The following is a 15010-nucleotide window of genomic DNA, read 5'->3' as shown; positions in this document are numbered from 1 at the left end:
AGCTTAGTGAGAGAGATACAGAGGGAAACAAGGGAGGTCACTGGCAGTGGTCAGGTTCCCAGCCCTGCCTCCCCTTCACCTTCCTTTCCACATCCCCCACCACACTCCTCTTAGAACAGGCAAGATCCAACTGGAGCAGAGGAGCTCAATGAATTGCCACTCATCTATACCATGGTTCTATTATCTAACCATAAACATTCCATTAAGGAGATTAATTGCATGTAAATTGCCTGAGCTATAATTTAGTGCATCTTGAAAAAAGATTGTAAGTGTTTTGGACAGCAGGGTCACACCTATGTCAAGTAGGAATGCATGTGTGAGATAATTTGAGTCAAGCATTTAGCAAAGTGCCTGGGACGTTGTGAGGGCTCAATATATGTTAGCTGTTACAATCATCATCATCATCATTATTACCATCATTCCTATTTCAAAGGTGAGAAATTAAATTATTGCTCTGAGAATCATTGAAATTGGGGTACATTTTTTCTTTTCAACATTTTCAAAAATATTGCTGATACATTATCCCCCCACTTTCAACTTAAAATCTTGAATTCATGAGATTATTTGAAAAAGATGGGGGCTGGGAGCAGTGGCTCACACCCATAATCCCAGCACTTTGGGAGGCCGAGGTGGGTGGATTGCCTGAGCCCAGGAGTTTGAGACCAGCTTGGGCAACACAGTGAAACCCTATCTCTACCAAAGTACAAAAAATTAGCTGGGCATGGCAGCATGCACCTGTAATCCCAGCTACTTGGGAGGCTGAGGCAATAGAATCGCTTGGACCTGGGAGGCGGAGGTTGCAGTGAGCCAAGATTGTGCCACTGCACTCCAGACTGGGCAACAGAGTGAGACTCTGTCTCAAAAAAAAAAAAAAAAAGAAAAGGAAAGAAAAAAAGAAAAAGAAAAAGATGGGACCATAGAGGCAGTTTACTTATCCATGCCAGAAAGAGAAAACAAAGAGGAAGAATACTCCCTAGTCAGGGGCAGGCACCTGTCTGATCTCAGGAGAATTTGCTGCAGTCTCATATCAAATGGGGTGGCCCCCGCTGCCTGGAATCTCTACAGGACAATGGGAAGAGAGGATCTGTTATCCAACCTGGGTTCCAAAGGTGCTGAGTCAGCCTGAAGCTGTGTAATGTGAATAATCGCTTTGCGGTTGATTAGCTCTGATCCAGACTTTGGATCAGAGAATAAAGAACAAAGCCGTGTGCTTTCAGTCCTGCAGAGGCCTCTCCTTGGTTTAATGAATAGCAGGAGTGTCCTCATTTGATCTCTCTTCTCCTTGCTTTTTGGGTGCCGACCTCCCAATGTAAGCACCTCACAGGCAGCATCTCCAGGGAGGACTGCATACTGCCTCCTGTACCTGAGCCTCTCTGGCTTTGGGAATAAGATTCCTGGGCCTAATCTCTGGGTCTGGCTCAGGGAGTCTCTGGGTGCTCCATCCTAGTGAGACCAAGTTCCCTGTTTAAGTTCAGAAGAAGACAATGATAATGATAATGACAATCATAAGAACGGTATAATATAGCCCAGTGGTTACTAACATGGGCTTCTGGGCGAGACTGCCTGGGTCAAATCCAACTCTGCCACTCGCCAGCTGTGTGATCTTGAACAAATGACTCAACCTCTCTGTGCCTCATTCTCCTTACCTGTTAAGTGAGAATAATAGCTATATCCATACTTAAGGCTATAGCAAGGATTACATAAAACCATGGCAAGCACTTAGCATGGTGCCCTGCACACAGCAGTTGCTCAACAAATATTGTTTCTGCTAGCTAATAATGATGGCCACCCAGGGCTGGCTTCATGGGCATATAAGCTGTAGAGTCACACAGGGCCTATGTTTAGAAGGGCTCCTGGCTCCATTTAATACTTTGCTGTCACCATACTGAAATTCTTAACAAGTTTTGAACAAGCAACCTCACATTTCTTTCTTTTGCTGGGACACATAAATCAAGCAGCCAGGCCTACAAGCTGCCATTTAGAGTCTGCTTTGTCCCAGGTACTACCCTAGGTTCTTTCCAAACACAAACCTGCAGCCTTCTCTTTGACCTTATAAGTTGGTGCTTTCCTGGGCTATGGATGAGGATACAAAGCTTGCGTCTTGCTCAACAAAAGAGCTCACTCTACAGGTGAGCTGGAGCCTCAGGGGTTCAAAAAGCCATGAGCCCCACCTGACCCTGGTTTCCGTCCAGTCTTCCTCAGTAATTCTCAGGCTGCTTTTTCCTCTGTTTCCCTGACCAGAGCTTAAAGCCAGTCATAGGAGTTCTGGGGTAACTGAGGTAGGTTTGTCAGCTTCATCTGCAAAACAAACAAACAAAAATTAACCAAAATACCTCCCTTAAATTGTAAAACAGTTTATAGCAGAGGAGGCAAATTGGCAGCTTGCCAGCAAGATCCTACTAACATATGTGTTTTGTTTAGCTAGCATAATAGGAATACACACACACACACACACACACACACACACACACACACAATTTGAATTAGCTGCTGGGAATTATCCAAGGGCTAATTTTACCTAAAATCTCCAATGTGTGACTTCCATTAAGATCTTGCAACGCTGGGCCTTCACTCCCAGGGGAACCACAGGCTGGGCAGAGGAGCAGATGCCCCTTTAGGTGGGGGGTGTTCTCCTCCAGCTGGCCAGGCTTCCCCCACCTCCTGGAGCTGGCCCCAGTGCCAGTTCACCAACACCGGCAGCTCCCTGGGCCCTGCAGGCTTTGAGCTTGTGTCTTCAGATTTTCACTCAGAGAGGCCCTGGTACTGCACAAAGAACACTGGGCCCAGAGCCAAAAGAGCTGATAGCTCTCCCAGCTCTGCTGCTGCCCCAAGAGGCTCCGCAGAGGAAAGACCACGGGCTTCCAAGTCAGAGGGGCAAACTTGAGGTTGACTTCAGTATCCCAGTTCTCAGCTGGGTGACATCGGGCAAGTTCACTCACCTCTCTGTTTCTTCAGCTGTGACACAAGGTCAGCAATGCCACCCTTCATTCATCACGCCACACGCTATGCTAGCCACCTTGCGTTCTTTGTTTCTATTCTCCCCCTTATCTCTGCAAGATATGACTTCCATGTGCTATTGAAGTGGAGCCAAGGTATCTTTTAGGAAAAGGGCAACACCAGATTTTAATTTAGGGTTCAGACACCTGAGGGCCTATGTGGAGGCCTGTGGCTTGGTGTGGGTATGGAGGGAGTGGGAGCAGACGCAGCACAATTAAGGGCACCCTGCAACGAGGGGTTTCAGAAGGACTCTAAGCGAGGTCATCTGACAAAGGGACTCAACCTCAGGCCTGAGAGTGGAACAGGAAAGTGCATGCTGACTACTTACCCTGTCCCTGCCCTGCTTGGGAGGAAAGGTCCGTGAAGAACCTGAAGAGCCTGCCTGTTAATTGCTCAGCACCCAAACTGCTTTGTGCTGGGCCTCCTCCAAAGTCAGGAGCAACCGAGTGGGCACTGCTTCCGCCAATACCGTGGCCCAAGGTGGGCTGCAGCAGACGAAACAGTGGGCTGATAGGGTGCTGGGCAGAGGCCAGGAGGCCAGGACGCCACGGGTGACCTCTAACAGGGGCATCGGCCTCAGAGGCTCCACGGGTGATGACCTAGATACAGTGAGAAGGCCTGGGAACCCTTGCTGACCACTGAGAGTATGACCTCTGACATACATCTGAGACTTCCAAGCACACATTGTTCATACGTGTGTACATGCACATGTATGTAGATAATGTAGCCATGGTTGTTTATAACTATGTATGTATACACACATTTATTTATGAAGCATGTCAATATGTACATGCTTACATGTGTTCTCTATATATTTATGCATAGAAACCTATATATGCACATGCATATATATGTATGTTGTATGTTCTATGCATGCATATATATGTACATGAATATATGTATATATAATATGCATTTATATATATATATAAGAGATATGTATCTTATAATCCTTGAGCCTTGGAATACAAATATACAATAAATGAAGTAAAATAGCCCTGGAGTATCTTACCACTAGTGAGACATCCAAGGAGAAGGTTAGAAATCTTGAAAGTGGGAACAGGTGCAGTGGTTCACTCCTGTAATCCCAGCACTTTGAGAGGCTGAGGTGGGCGGATCACATGAGGTCAGGAGTTAGAGACCAGCCTGGCCAACATGGCAAAACCCCGTTTCTACTAAAAATACAAAAATTAGCCGGGCATGGTGGCCCACACCTGTATTTCCAGCTACCTGGGAGACTGAGGCAGGAGAATCACTTGAACCCGGGAGGTGGAGGTTACAGTGAGCCGAGATCATGCCACTGAGCTCCAGCCTGGGCAACAGAGCAAGACTCCATCTCAAAAAATAAAAAATAAAAAAAGTGGGCCTCAGGTTATGATAGGAGCAACTCATCAAGCCAATAGAAGAAGAGCAAAGTGTTCCTGAGACCTCACAAGCAGCATGAACTACACAAACATATTCTCATGTGTTACTTTTATATTGTAGGGGACTACTGAGATGTTTTGCTCTACAAGAAGAAGGAATGACTCACTTCTACCTAAAACTCTGAGCTGGATGTTAATAGCACTTGTGCATAGTCTCAGGGAGTCAGAATCAGAGACGGTGGGCTCCTCCTGGCAGCTGCCTTACTATGGTATATGGAGCATTGGATTTGAACCCACGGCTCTCTCACTTCCAAACCTTCTCCTTTTATCGGTCTCTCTCAGGAAGCTGTTGTAAAACAACATTTAAATGGGCAGCAAATGAAATCATTCCACCATGCTACGCCAGCCACCTTGCATGATTTGTTTCTGATTCCCCCTAAGCTCTATGAGGTATGATTTCCATGTGCTATTGAAATGGAGCCAAGACATCTCCTAGTTTGAAAACAGCGACACCAGATTTTAAGAAGTGACTTTGCAGGTACTTTTTCAATGTCCAAAAATCAACAAAATAGCCAAAAGGAGGGGGAAAACCAGACCTTGAATCTGAACTTTGGGATTTGTGTGTGAAGACCCTCTCTTCCTGTTCACTTACTGGGTCACTTGATTCCCATCCTGGGAACTGTCCTTTGATTCCAAGCAGGAGAGAGGAGGCAAGGAGAGAGGATGAGCGAAAGGTAGCAATTTACCCTCTCAGCACCCCTTAAGTCTTTAAAGACCTTTGGGAGATGAGAAGGGGGCAAGGATGTTGAGAACCCCTCCCCTACAACCTTCTGATGCTGATTAGGAGATACAAATAATCTTCCAGAACAAAGTTCCCCAGGAACCCTCTGGGAGCTCCCCTTTCCCGGAGCTCCAGGAACCAACCACTGGCATTTAGAAATGTGGCTGCCCCAGAGGGAGTTTTTAGATGCCAGGACGGCCTTCCGCCAGCAGCCTTTAATTAGAAGAGCCATGATTACAGCTACGCGAAGCCAAGACGGCGTGCTTCTTTCCTTAAGCATTGCCAATTTAAGCACAATAGTGGTTTTATGGGCAACAAGAGACAGAGGCTTTGTCAACCTTTCCCATCCAGTGAGAGACAACTGTGCAGGGACCCTCCCTCTCTAATCTCTTCAACCTTTTATTAAGTCCCCCTTCTTTCTTTTTCCTCTACTCCACAAACCCGCAAGCCAGTCAGCTAGGGAACGAGTGAGCTCCAATTAAACCAGAGATCTTTACTGAAAACAAGGTTTTTTCAAGGGGCAGTCTTTACAACATCACAGGCCCCTCTTTGTAAATGCAGACTCCTGGGCCCTGCAACATGAAGGCAGTCGCATCTTAAAAACCAGGGCTGAGAACCTGCATTTTAAATTGTGCCTCTCATGATGCAGATGCTGACTGAGGTTTAAGACTTAAAATAATACAAGGAAAAGTGACCATTCTGTGATGATTTATTAATTTCTGAGAAGTGACATAGATGAGCAAAGGTGTGAAAAGACTCATGTATTAATTATCTTGTCTACACTAAGCTGACATTTTTGCAAGCATGACCTTTTACCATCCCTGTGAACAACTATTAATAAGGTTCATTCTTTTCCATTTTTGCAGATGAGAAAACTTGGGGCTAAGAGAAGTTATGTAATTGACTCAAGGTCACACATTTGGTAAGGGGTTGAGATGGATCTGAATGCTGGTAGGTTCAACACCAACTGATTTGGGGCTTCTAGGATGACTCACACTCTACCAGTTGACAAGTTGAATGATGCAGAAGTGACTAAGCAGAAGCCTGCAAGATCATGAGATCCATGTTGAACCTGCTGGGATGTCCAGAAGGCGGCTCAAGAGAGAGAGTGGTCTATAGGGAGATCAGTAATTCTAGAGTGCTGTACAATTGAAAGAGCTGTTACTACTCTTCTTACACTTGTTAGAGAATCACCAAATCCAGGCATCCAGAAACAGAGTCAGGGAAGTCACAGGGAGGTGGCCAAGATCTCCTGGTGATTTAACAACAGCAGCAGGGTGAACATTAGGCACAGTGGGCAACATGGAGCCTGCAAACTCAAGCCACACTGGGGGCTCCACGTGGTGTTAATTATACATAAAGGTGCTAGGCAGCTCCAGACAATGAGCCTGCCCTCTCCGACAGCTCCAACCTGTTCCACTCTCTCCTTCAATTCATATCTGTTGGCAATAATGTGCCTGGAAAGAAAGAAAAACATGAACACATGTTTATACCACCCCCTTCCCTCCCTTCTTTTCTTCTTTCCCTGTATCTTTGGCTCAAACTTTCACAGAGCACCTACTATGTGTTAAGCTCTGTGAAAGTAGCTGAGAAGACAGCGGAAAATGGAAAAGAAAAGAAGTAGGCAGGTACCGAGTATCTGCCATGCAGTGGACACTGCCATTGAGCACATACACACATTCAGAAACTCACTCACTTCACTGTGTTTGAGTCATGTCTTAAAATATTTGGAAACTCTTCACAGCATGAAAGCTAACCCCTTTATAGGAGTTTGACCAGCTGCAGAAAGCTAATAGAAAATACAGAGGGAAGATATGGGGTCAGGGCTGTGTGCGTGTGTGTGCGTGTGTGTGTCCTTTTGTGTGTGGAAGGACCTGGATTTTCTTGATGCCGCACTCATTTTTTTTATTGATTGGTCCCTGTAAACTCTTGGGGATTTTTATTACATGATTCACTCAGTTGTTGATCATAAACATTTAATGAGTGTCTACTATGTGCCTGGTATTGACATAGGTAATCTCACCTAATTCTCATTTTTCAAAAACTGAGATAGATGTCTTTATCCTCATATGGATAAATGAAGTCAAAGTTTCAAAACACTGTATTTCTTGCCTAAAGATGTTCAGATGAGATGATCAGAAAAGCTTGGAATAATTCAGTGAGCATTTACCAAGCACCTACTGTGTTGCAGGCACATCAATTCAAATCCAGAAACTCATGTTACTCCAGCTCTGCAAAACTGCCTCTTTGATTCCATCGGGAAAGCTAATTTGGGACTCAATATTAAGAGATAGAGCTATGACAGCTGTACATGCATTCGTTTGTTTATACAGACACTCATTCACTTGATCGTTTATTCAACAAATATTTTTTTCAGCCCTTACCATGTGTCAGGCATGGTGTTTATTACTAGGAGTCAGTGGTGACTACCAAAGAGACGTGCTCCTGGTACGAGCTAACCCTCTCTAAAAGGAGAGATAGATATTAATCCATGAACCACACATAAGGGGCCCATTGCCAATTGAGATCTACAGCTAGAAGAGAAGGAGGCAGTCTACTAGAGCCTGGGAATCTGACTGGCCTAGCTGGGTCTAGGAAAGTCTTCAGTGGAGAAGTGAGGTAGAGCTGGGTCCAAAGCGCAGGAGAGTTAACTGTATGAAAGGGAAGGAAGGGATTCTGGTTTGAAAAGAACAGTGCATTCTAAAGGGACAGTGCAGAGGAGAAAGTTGGCTGCTCAGTGATATGAGAATATGCCCCCATGCATGTTTCAAGGGCATCCCAACCTCACCCTGACCCACCATCTCCCCAAATCTGTTTCCATCACACTCAGTGAGTGTCCCCAAGTCCCCAAGCCAGAAAACTGCAGGCATCTAACACTCTTTTTGCCCCCACATCCCACTTATATCCATTACCAAAGTCTCCCAACTTTATCCCCTGTTTCTCAAATCCATCCTCTCCTCTCAGTTCACTTTATTAAGAATTTGGTTAAGACTTTACTCTCTTTTCCCAATAGGATTACTGAAATCACATCATTCAATCATTTAACAAATACTTATTTTGGGCCTGTGTCTTGGTTTAGCTCTGTATCCCCACTCAAATCTCATCTCAAATTGTAATCCCCATGTGTCTAGGGAGAGACCTGGTGGGAGGTGATTAGATTATAGGGGTGGTTTCCCCCATGCTGTTCTTGTGATAGTGGGTGAATTCTCATGAGCTCTGATGGTTTAAAAGTCTACTTCTCTTTCCTACCACCATGTAAGACATGGCTTGCTTCCCCTGTGCCTTCCGTCATGATTATAAGTTTCCTGAGGCCTCCCTAGCCATGTGAAACTGTGAGTCAATTAAACCTCTTTTCTTTATAAATTACCCAGGCTCATATAGTTCTTTATAGGAGTGTGCAAGCTGACTAATACAGCCTGCTAGGTGGCAGACACTATCTTTAGCTCTAGGGATATACAAATAGGTAAATCAAGTGTAATTTCTTCCCTCATGGAAACAGTAAAATGGGAAACCAGACACTTTTCCACCTACTTTTTGACTATCTCCCTTCCTCCAGCCTGGTTTCCCTCTGTCCACATTCCACACTTCACTGGTTTGGCCATTTGCAATGCCAGTCTGATGATATCAATCTCCCCCATTCAAACTGTTTGAAGAGAGTGCCCATAAGATAAAGTCCAATTATCTTAACACACCACTCAAGGGCCCCCATCGTCTAGCCCCCATCTCTCATGTCTATCACCTACCATGCCCAGATTGTATCTAAAAACAGATATCAATATAATAGATCCTAAAGAGTTCTATGATTTCAGAGAATGGCCTCAAGTCTATAAACCTTTGGGCATCACTTGGTAACTCTCATCTCTACTTGCTTTGTGTTTAGTCATGTGATATGCCGCTGGATAAATCAGACATTGAGAAGGAATACAAAAAAAATTACATCCGTATCAGAATAGACCACTCACGGATGAACTCTTTGCTGAACCCAGTGGAGGGTTTTCCTGCTTTTGCAGTTAGAAATAGACCTAACTCTTTCTCTGCTTTAAGGTACTGTGGCTGTCAAACGCCTGGGGCTTATAGCTAAAGTGTCCCAGAAGTGATGTCTCCCGGGAACATTCCTCTCATGCTAGCTCTAATTGCCTTAGTGAAAGTATTTTATCCTTATCTGCTTTGGGCTAATCTCTGGAAAGGCCTGAGGTCACCTTTGCAAGCATCTCTATTAGCTCTCACTAGCTGTTCCCTCTCAAGTTTAGGAGATTTTGAAGGACCTAATGACTGCCTCTGCAACTGTTCTATGACTTTAATTTTTCAAATCAGGATTTTTCGTCTTGAGCTGAGAAATCTTTTTTAAAGATTATTTCAACTTTTCATTTGTTGATAATCTTTTGAAAAAATACATGCATACTTATAAAACTTTAATTCAGCCCTTGCCAGAGAGGAAACATAAGGAGCAGAATGTACCAATGCATGGAAATAAAACAGACTGGAATTAGACAGATCTGGATTTGAATCCTAGATACATCATGTCCTAGCTGAGTGGCCTTGGGCAAGTTGCCCAACCTCTTTGAGCATTGATTTACTTGTATATAGAATAAGAATCATGATATCTGTCCATGAAATATGGTTTGAGGATGAAAGGAGACTTAGAGCTCACTTCTGGAAAAACTGATTCAAGGCCAGTGGGAATAAAGTCATTCTTTCCTCCACAGCTGATGAGCTGATTCTACCACTGGCTAGAGCTGGCTGCTTGTGGCATGCCTGCCACCACCTCCAAATCCTGCCCTCATGGTAGGCAATATGAATCATGTCAAGAATTCTTTCTCTGCTAAGCTCAAGGGTAGCCTCAGAATTCTTTCAACATACTGTCTGTGCCACCTCCACCAACCCATCTTAGTTTCCCATGAGATGACACATAGATTCATGTTGGCCTCTGGCCCTCATCAGCTCAGAAACCGCATGGCTGAAGCTCAGGGGTGGACCCAGGAAAGCAGAACTGGCCTTCCTGCAGGACTTCTTTTTCCTTTTTTTTTTTTGGCCTTCCATTTCTTGAACTAAAGACCCATGAACAATGAGAGCTAAGCCAGGCTGTGTGCCCAGCTTCCTTACTGTACATGTAAGGAAACTAAGGAAAGCAGAAGCAAGGTCCTCCAGCAAGGCTTCTGCTATCATCTACCAACCAGCCAAACCCATTAAATTCCCACCCACTAACAGCAACCTCGGTTTTTCATGCTGTTCTTTAGAGCTCTCCAGCAACATGAGGGGGCTCAGGGCCACAAGAGGAAAAATAACCAAGCCCAGGACTAGGCCTGGCTTATTCTGTGGGGCCAAGTTCAGCAGGACATTGCCATAGATTTCAGGAGCATTTGGCTAAGGCCAAGGATGAGGAAGATAAAATAAACCCCCAGCCCAGTAGGAGCACCAGCATTAGGGTCACAACTGTCAAGATTTTGGGCTCTGCTACTAAGACTTTGAGCAACCCTGGCCGTTTTGCCAAGTCTCTCTGGGCCTCCCTCACATATTAAAGCGGCTGATGACTACTAACTCACTGGGTGCTCAGACCATCAAAAGTTATCATGATAGGAAAGCCACAGGCATGGACTCTGGTTAAAGCAGGTGTTTTGTTTGTGTGACATTCTGGAATGGGAGTAGGATATAGGTCTACAGGGTTCATCTACCTTTGATAGGTGGGTCTGAGTGAAAGCCCATTAAAATCACCATGCTAAGTATATTTGAAGGGAAAAGGCATCAAAAGGGAATCAGAGACTAGGGAGGAAGGAAGGTAGAGAGAAGCTAGGGCAATGTGAGGAGAAGTTGAAGTAGGACTTCCATGTAGTTTTAGTTACATATGGGGTTTAGCTGGGTAGCAGGGATTGAACAGGCACCTGGGTGCCTTAAAGCTACTCAGAGCCCCGTATGATCTGCTCCACCTTCTGGCCATCTCCTTCTATAATACACCACATTCTCAGTCATCTGAATCTACTTGTAGTTCTCCAAACATGAATGGTGTTCGGCACCCCTGTCTTTTCTCATGAATTCATGACCTGTACTGTTGCAATCAGAGAGATGAAGGAAAGAGAGAGATAGAGAGACAAAGATCTCACCAAGGCCCCTGAACAGAAAGTCCCTGTCCAGGTACTGGTAAAAGGTGGTCCAATCCAAGTCACAAGACCAGATCCATTATATTAGCAACTGTCCTCCTATATAAGGGAGTTGGTTGGATGGTGGGAAGAAGGTGAAAGGGTGGGAAGGAATGGCAGGAGTCCTTTCTCTACATGCGTAGAAGATACTATTTGTTCCATGAAGGTAGCCATTCTCTGTGCTTATAGTGAACTTACATTTGTCCTTGACAATGAAGCCTTCATCTAGTCTCAGAGAATTAACATTTTCACAACATTGCCTTTGTTTCAACACCCAGCCAGCACCACTGGGTGCAGAAGAGGCACCAATGCCATTTTACATTCCCTTTCTAATCACCTTAAAATCACTTCAAGTTAGTTAGGATTATGAAGGGGTAATATGAAAATCCATGTCATCAAAGGCAGACACACGTTCAGGTTAAAAGTATGGGCTTTGGCATTACTTTCATGCCAAAGTTCCAGCTCTGCTTGATAATGTCTGTTTGACTTCTTGGGAAAGTTACATACGCTTTCTGAGCCTTACTTCCTTCCTGTAAAAAGATGATAAAGTCTACACCTCAGGACTCTAGAAAGAATTACATGAGATGACAAATATAGGACTGAGTACACAGCCCGGCACAGTGGGAGCAAATGCCCAATACTCTAGACACTGAGCTCCGGGAGAGTTACTGTTCACTACTGGCCCTCAGTTTTCCTCTCTGTAAAATAAAGTGCCCAGATTAATGAGCTGTTGAGATCTTTTCATTGCTGGCTGTCTTCACAAAGGTGTGCTCTGTGCTGCTCCAAATAGCATTTTAGGCCAGGTGTGGTGGCTCACGCCTGTAATCCCAACTCTTTGGGAGGGCAATGGGTGGATCACCTGAGGTCAAGTGTTTGAGACTAGCCTGGCCAACATGGCGAAACCCCGTCTCTACTAAAAATACAAAAATTAGCTGGGCATGGTGGCAGGCACCTGTGATCCCAGCTACTCTGGAGGCTGAGGCAGGAGAATCACTTGAACCTGGGAGGCAGAGGTTGCAGTGAGCCAAGATCGAGCCACTGCACTCCAGCCTGGGTGACAGAGAAAGACTCTGTCTCAAAAAATTAAAAAAAAAATTTAGAAAAGCATTTTAGACAGCTCTTAGAAGTGGAGGAATTGTTACAAGCAATTATATTGATCATGGTTTTAGGCTACAGATTTTAAAAAGAAGAATTGATTCAAGCTAATTTAGACAATAAATAATTTATTAAAGACTTAGCTCACAGCATCTCTGGAAGAGTTAGGAAATCAGACTTAGATTCTACATGCCCACGAACAATGTAGGCAGGAGAGACGCTTAACCATAACTCAGACTCCAGTGGAGAATCCCAGACTGGGGCTCCACTGAGCTTCTGTGGTGCTTGGGAACCAGATGCTAGGAACTCTACAGGGACTACTCCAGGAAATGCAGATACCACCCCCACCAGAAAGATCCAGTTATCCCATCCAGGCTATCACCTCCACTTTCTCACTGCTGCTCCAATCTCTGGCAGAAGCTGAGACACTCACAGAACTCTGGATGCAGGAGAGAACAGGGAATCTCAGCTTTCTTTAATTTTGTTTTAGTTTGAGCTTTCTAGCCTTTCTTGTAAAGGCGAGTTTGAAGTGGTTTGGAATAGATCTTGAAGCAGTCTGTCTTTAGTACCTGCCAGGGCATTACTATTACTCACAAATATAATTATAGCTTGTTGAGCACCTGTTCCATGCTCAGCATTGCCATCTATTATCACAGCTAAGTCTGCATACAACTTGGGATCAACATCATTATGTGCATTTTATCAATGGTAAAGCTGAAACACAGAGAAATGAAATAATCTGCTTAATGTTATAGATATAGTCAGACTCACCACAGATCTGTTTGTCTCCAAAACCACTTTTCTCTGGTCCACTCTGCTCAATGTTAAGGGGAGTTCTCTGGAGCTACTCAGCAAAGGAGCCATCTGGGGCTAAAACAGGGGACCTATCCTTCATCGATTCAAGTTGAAATTGGACCATCCATAGGTCTGTTCTGCCATTTTGAAGATTTCTGCAGTTTGTTGGGGTCAGGGGGGCCCTTGAGTGCCAAAAATTCTGTAATCTTTTGATCTGTCTCTCCAGATTGCTAGCCCAAAGAAGGGTTAAGGGCTGAACTGTGAGGAAAGTTAATTTAATCTAGTGAAGAGCCAGGAAATAGAGCATGATGCTGCCAGAAGACCTACAGCAATTAGAAGCCAAGACCAGCTCATTCAGAATCGCCCATGGCAATTCCATCCTTATTAAAGCAGAATGTAAAATCGTAATGTGAACATTGTTGCTATTCATAAAGGATCTTATAAGAATGATTGTAAGGCAAGTTCACTGTACCTCTTAAATATAGGAGCCATTAAACTGCCTCAATAATGCTGCGAATATTAAGGACTTACTGGGGACTAATAGAGCTGAGGACATCAGAAAGACATGAGAATGACTCATGAATTTACTCCTTTCTTATTACTTAACCCCAGTAGTTTAACCCCAAAGCCCAGAGCTTAGGGAAATGGGAAGATACTTAGAGTGACAAAAAAGAAATTAACCCTAACTTCCTTCAGCTCACCCAATGGTAGACCCAGGAGCCCTGCCCAAGAAGGGTCAGCCATGCCCATTTCTTAAGTCAGTTGCTACCAAGGACAGGGAGAACCCTAGTGTCTCCATGCCCTCAGCCTGATGTCTACATAGCAGAAGTGAGCCTAAGGCGTGAATAGCAGCCCCCTCCTTCCCAGCCTAAGCCAAGGCTTCCCAGTTGACATGGCCAGGATTATACTTAAATTCCTAATTGGGATCTGAATCACCTGTCGGGACTGGCACACTAGCCAGACCCGAGTCCCTTTTCCAGTGGCTCATGATGCCACAGCCCCCTCCTGTTGTCCACAAGCTATGACTCAGGAACACTGGTTTTTGTCCAGCGTGCTGGAGGCTCATGGAGTGCAGATACTTTCTCCCACGTAACAGTCCTTGGTAATCTGAAGACTGTTTGGGAGGACCCTGGAACATGGTGCTCTCTGGGCTCCCCACAGACTGTCTTTGGGATGGGCTCCAGCCTTTCAGCGTCCTCCTGGGCACTGCCTTGTGCTCCAACTCTGCCTTGCTCTCAGCCAAGGTTCAGGCTGAACCTGGGTCAGGAAGGATAACACATAAAACACATACATCCCCGCAAGGCTGCCTATGGGATACCTGGACTTGCCAATTGCCCCATCAATCACCCACTACCAATAGCCCAGCCAATCACCCCATCAACTCCACCCCAGACCCTACATCAAAGCGAACAGTATCATGAGGATCTCTTTCCTTGAGTCTGGGATGAGAATAAAGATATTCAAGATTTTGAATTCAGATGAGTCAAGCACAAAAGAAGTACAGCTCTGTGGGGGAGAAAATCCCACAGTCCTACAGCTTGAATGATATGGTTTGGATTTGTGTCCCTGCCCAAATCTCATGTTGAATTATAATCCTCAGTGTTGGAGAAGGGGCCTGGTGGTAGGTGATTGGATCATGGGGGTGGACTTCCCCCTTGCTGTTCTTGTGACAGTGAGTTCTCACAAGATCTGCTTGTTTACAAATGTATAGCACCTCCCCCTTTGCCCTCTTCCTCCTGCGCTGGCCATGTAAGATGTACCTGTGCCCCCTTCACCTTCCAACATATTTGTAAGTTTATTGAGGCCTCCCTAGCCATGTTTCCTGTACAGCCTGCAGAACTGTG

At 44.9% G+C, this 15010-nt stretch overlaps 1 long non-coding RNA gene across 3 annotated transcripts in view; it reads right to left on the bottom strand.

Moving 5' to 3' along the window:
• LOC129047557 (uncharacterized) overlaps positions 1-15010 on the bottom strand; it is a 118780-nt gene that overhangs the window by 53695 nt on the left and 50075 nt on the right. Inside the window, exon 3 of one of the 3 annotated variants that reach the window (XR_010141338.1) lies at positions 2172-2298. This is a non-coding gene — a long non-coding RNA (uncharacterized LOC129047557). Of the gene's footprint in view, positions 1-2030; positions 2299-5834; positions 6600-15010 lie in introns of those variants that run through there. The other 2 variants (XR_008509324.2, XR_008509325.2) reach the window with 2 other exon arrangements.

This window comes from Pongo abelii, chromosome 7 (genome assembly GCF_028885655.2).
Source record: "Pongo abelii isolate AG06213 chromosome 7, NHGRI_mPonAbe1-v2.0_pri, whole genome shotgun sequence".
Lineage (NCBI taxonomy): Eukaryota > Metazoa > Chordata > Mammalia > Primates > Hominidae > Pongo > Pongo abelii.
Note: the sequence above shows the minus strand (reverse complement) of the source record. Positions and strands in the feature narration are given on the sequence as shown.